This window comes from Limulus polyphemus, unplaced genomic scaffold, assembly GCF_000517525.1.
Source record: "Limulus polyphemus unplaced genomic scaffold, Limulus_polyphemus-2.1.2 Scaffold1585, whole genome shotgun sequence".
NCBI classification, from domain to species: domain Eukaryota; kingdom Metazoa; phylum Arthropoda; class Merostomata; order Xiphosura; family Limulidae; genus Limulus; species Limulus polyphemus.
Genome location: NW_013667195.1, coordinates 232110 through 242762, shown reverse-complemented (window position 1 = coordinate 242762; position 10653 = coordinate 232110). Strand labels below are relative to the sequence as shown.

General features: G+C 36.6%; 1 protein-coding gene across 3 annotated transcripts in view; it reads right to left on the bottom strand.

Annotated features, from left to right (window-relative positions):
* Positions 1-5406: 5406 nt before the first annotated feature.
* LOC106464196 (transmembrane protein 230-like) overlaps positions 5407-10653 on the bottom strand; it is a 55569-nt gene continuing 50322 nt past the window's right edge. For all 3 annotated transcript variants that reach the window (XM_013924323.2, XM_013924321.2, XM_013924325.2), the window contains exon 5: positions 5407-5933. The gene's annotated coding sequence lies outside the window, so the exon portion shown is untranslated. The remainder of the gene's footprint in view (positions 5934-10653) is intronic.

Here is a 10653-nt window from a genome sequence, read left to right as displayed (position 1 = left end):
TTCTGATTTTGAGTTTATACAACAACAACTACAAAAAAAAGATTGAAGTATTTAAAAAAATTAAAATCTACTTTTATTCAACCTTTAATAAATAAATAAACGAGAGGTGTACAGGTCATAAGACTGTTATTTGTACTGTTATCTGTTCCAGACTAATTGCACATAGTATTATATACATAATTCTGTAATGCCTTCCCTCTCAGTGGGCACGCTCAGCCCACATCACTGATGGTCATTCCATCAAAAAATAAGGTAAGATATAGCTTCAAGGTACCACCTGACCCATCAGTGGAAAAGATCACTGTCGACTTTTACAAAGTGTTTCTACTTTACATCAATTGCACTTACGAGAAAACACACATATTTTTGTGGAATAATGTGGTAACGAAGATAAAAGGAACTTACCCACATCCCTTGACTGACATTCTATGGCTATAAACATGTACGTATGTGTAGTTTCCATTACAAATGGCTGTCGTAAGGCTGTAATTTCTAAAACACACCACTCTTCCTTGCAGGATTTCTATAACCCATCCATTGTACAAGAACGACGGTTTCCTCGTGCACATTTCAATAGTATGCTCACACAGACTTGACCAGTATGTGTTTGTATAGAATAGCACGAATACATATTTCCTTATCCAATTGCTTGAGGTATGCAATAACTGAATTGGAGGAATAACTGGAAGCATTATCTTGGCAAATTCATATCTTATTTCCAGACGAAAATTGTTCTTAGTTATTTTGGGTACTGTTGTCTGGGTTAAGTGAATTTACAACGTTTACCACTGACTTTTGTATTCGTGAATTCTCACCTGTAATAAGACGAAGCCCTTTCTTACCATGGTTGGGGTGCAACCTTTGTAGGTCTCTTACTGTGTAGTCCTGACCCCCCAAATTAATACATATTTGTATGTTTTCCAATGTCATTAAGTACAGGTATATCTCGTCTTAGGAATTCTAATCCCCCCCCCCATCTCAACACATCCTTATTATCTGAATGCATGAATATTTTGCGATCAATTTATAGTGGCATCACACTACCGTATGAAAGGTCAAACAATGTCAAAATATATTTCTTATATATTCTGTTCCACCATGGTTTGATATCGGTTGTGGTTCTCATACATCTTACTGACTTGCATATTCAAAATCGTTTAAATATAATTTATGCTGTACATGTATATTTGTTTGTTTATTGTTAAGCATAAAACTACACAATGAACTATCTGTGCTGTGCCCATCATAGGTATCGAAACCAGATTTTCAGCGTTATAAGCGTTCACACTTGCCACAGAGTCATTGAGGAGCTGTGTATGTATATTTTAATTGAAAAATTATAAAACTTTTACAGTACATATTATGATTCACATGAAGGTGGATCGTATGTGCTTTATATAGTTAAGCTATGATAAATATATTTTATAATAAAAATATATTAATAATAACACACAAATCATTATTGAATATATAATATTTTACGTACACATTGACAATATTTACTGTATAATAATTTATATTTTAAATATTCGTAAGATTTTAAGTTTGAAATGTTCATAATTTTCAATTTTAATTTCATCTATATACTATAAAGCCCCCCAGTGGCACAGAGGTATGTCTGCGGACTTACAACGCTAGAATCCGGGTTTCGATACCCATGGTAGGCAGAGCACAGATAGCCCATTGTGTAGCTTTGTGCTTAAATACAAACAAACAAATATACTATAAATCTACTTTCAAGTTTATAAATATTAGTTATTCATTTCTTTAATGCTGATCGTTCTTTTACAATTAAACTGTATCTTACTTGGAATATTATCGTAAAGCTTTAGTGCTTAGTGTAAAACGTTTTTCTAAATATATCCTTTTTTTTACTTTAGGAATTTGTAAGTTCCCACATTCTTCATCTCTTGTTTCATGTATTGATTATATTTTTGGTCAATTCCATATATTTTTGCTATATCTATCTAATGTTTCACACAATGATATTTAAATTTTGTATATTTTTGTGTTTATACTGTAATAGTAATAACATACAATTATTTTTTAACTGTATTATAACTCTAAATTTTGTTAAATAAGTACTTCGCGAGAAGGTTATACCATATTGTAGGAAAGATTAAAACCATGCATGATATATTTTTTTTTTCATTAAGAGACAGGAATGTTTTTAAATAATAAAATCTTACTGCAACATTTATTTTATTTCTTTTGCCATTACTTTCATTTGCTCTTTTCAAATAGATTTATAATTTATCATTATTCCAAAATATGTAACATATTTTGATTTTTGTAAAACAGAATTTATACTTATAATATTTTTACTATCTGCAGTTGCTCTAATATAATGAATAATTTAAAATTATTTGTTTTGATTATTATAAAGAAAATCTCAGAGAACCTGCTTCTTAGTTACCAAGTTAGTGAATATTTTTTTTCGCTCAACAACAGCAGAAACGACTGTGTGTGACAGTGACAGTTTTTTTTCTTCAAAACAGTGATTATACTGTTCCTTTTAAAAATATCAGACTACGTTTTTGGTACTTTCTTAGCTATCTAATAATGACTATTGTTTTTCTTAATAACTATGGATTTTTGATTTATCAATGGCATTTTAATTTGGTTATCAAATCAGAGAACACTGTTTTTCTCAACACCGCGATGAGGGTGAATAAGTTGGTCGTTCAGAATCTATACTGTCACAATAATTATATCAAACATTAGTAATGGTGTATTTCCTTATGTTACAAATATAAATCACAGACAGACAGACACGCACGTGTGTGCGTGCGCCTGCGCATCTTTTTAATGAGACAAGCTAACGAAAATCCACATAGAAAGGAAGTGGTTCCTTATTTCACAACTCCTGATATATAGAAAATGCCATTGCGTTTTGGTAACAATGCGTTCCAACAATGGCTTTTATATCATGTTTCTTAGCAATAAAAGCATACCCTAATATTGTTGTTAGTCTATGTGCTGAAAGTATAAAAATGAAATGTATCTACAACAAAATTGAAAACAAAAATGTTTTATAATTCAGAGTGTCTATTGATTAGAGGTGTTTGGTTTTTATTATTTAAGTTTAAGATCGGAGGACAAGTTAGAAGGAAGGTTACCTATATAAACAAGCCACATCTTGTAAAGGAGCAACAAAAGTATATAGGTTAAACATTGATGTTTAAATGGGTTCAGAATACACAAACTGATATAGTCCTGCAACCACCAGATTGCTGTAACCACCAAGCCTTTACTAATTAAGCTATACTTTTTCTTTAGTAGCTGTAGATGTTATTCCACACTAATTGCGAGATACCATCTAGCCCCTCCTTTTTTAGTTATTTATACCTTCACATAATTCTTTATATCTTTATTCCTTTTTTTATAGCATGTGAAGATTTGGTAGTCTTAATATAATACACAAAACTTTCAACTAATCTAGGGTTACAAATAAGTCAAAAATCTATCATATATTGTGAAAGAAAAAAGTTAAAAAATTAACTTTTAAACATTTCTAGCTAGGTTAAGAATCTTTAGTCTAACAGGTAAAAAAATTATATCGATTTTAACATATATCTTTAACATTAAGTTAAGAAAATAAAAGATTTTATCACGTAATTCTAAATTCTAGGAAACAAATGTTAAGAACAATTATGGTTATGAATGTGTTATGCCATTATAACTTTCCTGTTAACAGGTTATGCCTCTCACACTGTTGAACTATAAATTAGCATATATGAAAGAATCTTTCACATCATTTTCTTAAAATTCAATAAGGTAAATGTGAGTGCACATCAGAGGATCATGAAGCATGATGATGCAGACATACTTTATGCTACAATAACTTATTAGTGGTGAGCTTTCATGATATCAGCTATTATAAAAATTAAAGGAAGAAAAAATAACTTTAATCTTATAGAATTAAATTTTTGAATACAAATGAGTGATGAAAGTATTGTTACGTCTCCGTTTGTTAATTAACTTTCCGTAACTTCGTTCCGACGAGATTTTAACGACACAAGTCTTTACTTAATAAAACTGGTTTATTCTTTCCGAATATAACTTTACCGATACACTCAACTTAAACAATCGCGCTAAACAAACGCTATAACAACGAACGTCAATAATACTGCTGACTGCAGATCAATTACTCACTGTCTACACACACATTACCTTCCTGCGTCACGTTGTCCCCTCTTATATATACCCGCCTACCCTATCTAGTAAATACTAGAGCATTCATGAAAAAACAAGATAGTTCTAGAAAATAGAGGGCGCCACACCTGTCACGTGACCTCGATGACGCAACAGTATGTTATCATACTGAATGAAAAATATGTCGTCTTAATGAAAACTACACTGTAGAGCAACAGTCTATAACCAAGTCCATGACATAAAACACACCCCACTGCATTAATATCATAAATCTTTTTACTTATGATATTTTATCATCATTGGCTAAATTTAATCACAGAAGAACATATTTACACACACATCATGCTATTAACAACTGCAAAAATGGGAATTTAACCAAAATAAGTTTTTACACCCATTCTTTCTACTTGATTTACTAATACAGAATGTTCAGTTAAGATTTGAATAATGATATGATTTATCTCTATAATTATTAGAAATTTGTTGTTGCATTTTTGCAAACATTTAATAATATCTATTGTTGAGAATGTTGTTGATAACATTTCATAAAAAAGTGGAATTTTTGTAGATGTGATTAAAGAGTTGCTAACTTTACCATTTGTTTTTACTGACACACAATGGTTTTTTTATACTGACTAATTATCATAAATGTATGGATGGTTAATAATTCTCTATGATTTTTTAAAATTTCAAGATTTTTATAATCCTTGAAATATACAGTTGTTGTTATCATCCTTTCTGGGAAGTTCAGCATATAATGTTTTTTCACAAAAAATTCCAGATTTTCACCTACTACCTTGTTTCATATAAATTCAGAATAGTCACTCTATTATTACTAATTTCATACTATTTTTTAAACTCACATTGCATTAAAGTGATGAAAGCTATTGGCTTGAGATCAAACCACGGGTAACTTTTTAAAGTACAGTAGAACATGTTTGGTTGATAAACACAAGTGTCACAGGATCAGACACAGATATTAAAATAATATATAAAGCATATTTCAAAAATAAAGGATCTAGCATTAGCTTAAGGAACACTCCTAAAATCATAATTCAGATTTTGGTAATTTTTTTTGGCTTGAAAATAATAAATCTGTTGGCCTACATATTTCTCACACAACAGGACATTTAAAAAGTAATCTGCAAAGACCCGGTACAGATCTAAATTTAAAATACACAAAAAATATCTATCAGGTTAGTTAATTTAAACATTTTCACACCATTTGTTTTGCAAAGAACATAAGACACATTTTGAAGACTATAATTTATTGACATTTTGTTTTCCAAGAGTTTACATTATATATTTTTATGTAAAATTGGAAAATTGTTTTAAACTGTAAGATAGACTAAGAAGATATTTAATCATTTAATTAAGTATGTCTTTTTAAAACATTTTATATAGAATATGAAAACCTGTATACTTTAGAAATAGCTTATCTATTTTATCAAAAACACTACTTTAAACTTTAGAATTTTTATATTCATTAATTAATATAAATAACTATAATTACCAAGTTAAATACAAGTATTAGTGCAAGATTAAACTGCATGTGTACAATTAATTTCATCTCTTTCAATGTAAGAGCAGGCAGATGTATATCCAGTTGCCTAATAGAAAACTACAACACTGCAATCCAAGTATCATAACAACAGCTCCACAAAACCTCTACAGATGACCAGGAGAACTCCAAACAGATGATTAAACAAAACACAGCAACTGGCCCAAAAATATGAAATACATATCAGAATTAGAGGGTTTATTTCCAGCTGAGTCATCTAAAGCCATAGTAAAGAAATGAAAAAGTCAGAATAAAGTTTTGTCTATTGTCAGAAGTTATAATTTTCCTATACTGAAAATGTATTTCCAATAGGTACTTCCCTCCACTCACAAGATCAGCTTTTCCCATTTTGTGCTGCCTTCTATATGCGAACTTTTTAAAATGCATGCCACAAGCCCCCCCCCCCCTTATTGGAATCAAAGGTTCCAACATGTCTCTGATGCAAATAATCATCTCTCCACCAATAGGAGAGCACTACTGTCACATGACGCATGTGACTCCTTCTATGCACCACTACTGAACCATCACTTCAAAGTTTGGCAGAAGACATAAGCACTGAAAGATTGTGGGGAAGAGGGTGGGAAGTGTGAGAAGAGGAAAGTACCTATCGGAAATACATTTTCAGTATAGGCAAATTATAACTACCGATATGGTACTTCCCTCCACTCACAAGATTAGCTAGATGTACCCCCTGGAAGCATCTAAAGGATACTTCTGTAGACGAGAGAAACAGATCAGATAATTTGAGGAGGGACACTGCACCACTTCTGAACTAGGTATTTCCTCGGCATGAACAGCTAGGAATAAACATGGCAGAAAAGGAAGGGTGCATCTGAGTGGGAGAGGATAAGTCAGGAAAGCGATTCCAACCAGACAAATATAGAAACTCAATCCCACAGAAGTAGGTAATGGAGAATGCATCTTATGGTGTAGAATGTATAGGGCGTGGCAGACTATACTCGGTAAGCCAACTATATTCAAAACCTCCTCACTGGGTACCAACATCCACACGAGGGTAGGATGAGGATCATATAGGCTTCACCTCAAGCCCCAAAATCATGGTAATGAGGAAAAAACTGACTCCAGGGCACGACACAGGATTAGCACTGAGCCAGAGATCGGGGAATGTGTCATCTGGTATGCAAGGGAAGTCCATCGCATGCAATCTACTAGAGCCATGAGACTAGTCCAAAATGTCCAAAGGTCAATAACATCCCTGTCACAAGAGAGAACTAGCAATGGAAACATCCCACATACACCCTCCATGACCCACTACTCAGAAGGAAGAATCAATGGAGGAAGATGGAAAACCCCAAACCTGTGTGAGGACTTAAGTTGAATGGTTCAATCGGGGTACCGACATCAGTGCGAGGGTAGGATGAGAGCACCCAATCAGAGGGGTGAACTGCATTTAGACGTCTCACTCTGTGGTATGTGTCATTCAATATGGCGGATGTTATGCTTCCTACATTGGCAGAACACCACTGCCCTACTCTGAACTAAATGGTTGTAGCCATCTATGTGGAACCTATGGAGCAGGATGCCTCCATATCAACCCCCCCCCCCCCAAGCAGCTTGGAACTCCTATACTCCACTGGAAGTAGAGGGGGAGAGAGTGTTGGAGAGTTTGGAGGAACAGCTACACCCAAAACAGTGCAATGGGTGATCACAAAACCCTATTTTATAAGGCAGACCATACCAATTTATTCAATCAAGGCATGGCAGGGATGGGGCAGTGAATCCATTCTGCTTTACCCATGCCATCCATGGGTGGTATGATCCAGGATGAGCATTTTTATGAAGCAAACATCATGAGGTGATCTTCTGAAATACCCCATCTCAAGGGTGAGCATGCATAGTTATGGACAAAGGGCATGAATCAACATGGCACACAGTGTGGATTTGTGTTCTTTTTTTTGTTTGAATATAAATATATCTGAGAATGGTTATAGCCACTTAAGTGAAACCCATTCAGTTTTCAGAGAGAATACCTGGTCAGGCACCACTCACCACGGAGTGGGATCAAAAGTGAAGTTGAAGCAAGGGCCCCTGAAAGAAAAGAAAGCATAAGAAGGGACTTACCTCATGTCAAAAGTGCACCTAAGTCTATAGAACAGCCACAAGAAAAAGGCCACACCCCAAGGAAGCAGAAATTGTGATGTGGTGCATATATTGGGAGATGAACGTGTGCAGAGTCATCCACATGCCGGACTGCAGAATCTCCTCCAATGGCCGACAAAGAAGAGAGAAGCAATGGATAAGGTAAGGTGTCAGATTTGATAGGAAGACATGGGAAAAAGATCATGCTGGGAGGGGAGCAAAGAGGAGTAAGTCAACTGGATCAAACAACGAACCAAATTGGTCAGAGTAACAGAGGAGAGATAATGGGAAGAGGAAAGTTTGCCATGGGATAAAGAGGCAGAAATAAGAACCCTGGAATGAAGCTATGTGTGCAATATAACAATGTAGGGCATGTACTGGGTAGAGATGGGAGATAGGGTAAAAGGAGGAATGAAGCTCGTGAGCTGCCAAGGTCTGGGGGAAGGAATGAATGATCCAGATAAAGGATGAGGTAGGTTGAATGATACAAGGTCCTAGTAATGTCGAGACCATAAATATCTGATCCACGATGCCCACAAACCAATAAGGGGAGGAAATATGCTCTAAAAGAGAGATGAAACAAGTAACAAAAGAAATGGATTCAAACAGAGGTAAAGTAAGGGCATGGAGGACCACGTTCATGTTGCAGTTCAGAAGTGATGGACGTCTCTGCTACCAACAGAGCCAAAAAGAACAGATCAACATGGAAAGGACTGGGGATGAAAAGACCCCGAGGAAATGGGAAAAACAGAAGGTATGAGATAAGGCTGCCTGAAAATCCAAAATCGAGGAGACTGACAAACATCTCTCAAAGAGCCAGGTAAGGAATTCTGAAATACTGGAAACTGTAGGCCAAGAAGTTGGGAAATCCTGAACCAAGCCCAGGAGTGAAAAACTCCATTTCTGTCAGTAAAAAGCCAAGGAAGAAGAACAAACAGAATGGGCAAAATGAGAAGCTACTTAGTGAGAGAATACAGAACTCCTTGCCAGCCGTAAAGACAGAGGACAGGAAGTATGGGATGTAGAACCGGTGACTGGAGTTGATGTAACAGGTCTGGAAGTAAGGGAAGAGGGATGAGAAGGATCACCTAGAGCCAAAGCAACTGAAGGAACCATGGTTGAGTGGGCCAGTCATGAACCATCAGAAGGACTTTGCACAGAGTTGCATGGAGGAAGGAGACTACCTGATGAAGTAATCAGATAGGAGGATAAACACGCATCAATATGGGGAGTACCCAAATCATGAAAGCACCACCAAAAAACAGCAGGATGTAGGGACCACTCTGTGGGATAAATCCGATCTGGTCGGGTTTGATGATCCACCACCAGACTGAATGCACCTGGAATATAACATGCAAAAACACAGGGATCTTGCCTGGGTGCTGCCTTAGTGATTGATATAAGTCATCACTGTAAAATTGTCAAAATGGATCAAAAACAGGCAACCACTGGTAATACAATGAAAATGATCCAATGCCCAATGGATAGCCAGGATTTCCAGGACACTGATGTGAAGAGAATATATTTCTGCAGAACAACGACCCAAACTCTCTTGGTGATCGACCCATGCACCCTAGCCCTGAAGTGATGCATCTGTGAGCAGATGTAACTCTGGCCAAGGAGGAGGAAGCAGGACACCCACCAATTTATGGGCTTTGTTCAACCACCAATGTAGATCATCCAAATTAGATCGAGAAGGGAAGGTGAATAAGAGCATGCAGGGGATCCCATGCAAGGTTCCACTGAAACAAATACATATGAGCCCTGTTAAGGGGTATTATAGGTGTCAGAGACGACCACCTCCCAAAAGTGATAGAACCTCGCCAGTAGTAAGTAAGGGAGCAGGCAGGACTGTCTAAACAGCCAGTTCCAGGGAATGGAGCTGGAGAGAAGGTCGGGCCCGATTAAAATGGGTGTTGAATAAAACACCGAGATGTACAAGGTAATGGGTAGGATGAAGGAAAGACCCCTCCAATGTGATCAACCATTTCACACACACAGTGTTCAGAAGTAGCCAACGAGTAGGACTGGTTGACTCCCATTTGAAAAGGGCAAGAAGAAGCCAGTCAACTGTGGAAGCGCAACCCCAGGGTATTAATATGCTGAGCAAAGGTGCAAACATACAGCACAGAAGCCAGACCGAAGGGCAGAGTTCTAAAAGGGTATACCACCACATGACGGGCAAACTGGCAGAAGTAAAACCTGCATGGAGTAGGTATGACAACCAGTTGGGTGAGGAGGTCGAGTACTACCTCAGAAGACACAGGCATGACACTGTATCTTGAGGATGAGGAAGGAAATGGGAGAGAGGGGAAAGGGTATGACGAAATTCTCTGATAGAACACCATGAAGCCAAACTCTGAAAAGGAAAGGACATGATGAGCTCAACAATCCTGAACTCATCAGGCAGTCACTAGAACCGTTGCCTGCATACCTGTAATGCCACAAAAAATGGTGAACTACAGTACTGCAGGAAGCTGGGACAGGCAGGGCTGTGAAGGGTAGGGTCGGCAAACAGGACTCAAGCTTCACCAAACAGGGCATCCATTGTGAAAGGTGGATCACTGTTGGACAGAAGCCACCCATTATTCCAAGGACACAGTAATCGTGTCATACTTGAAACGTCGTAAAAAACAAAGCCAGGTGATGGGTTCATGAGAATATTGTGACCCAAAAGTCCTAAAGAGAAGTGAATCATGCGTGTAGGGCAAGAGTCGAAGACATCACTCAGCTGACAGTGAAAGGGAAGAGGATGTCACCAGAAAACCCCATAGGGTTCCCGTGAAAAGGATTGAGATGGGGTAATACAAAGAGTGTCAGAGGAAGATCAAAACACA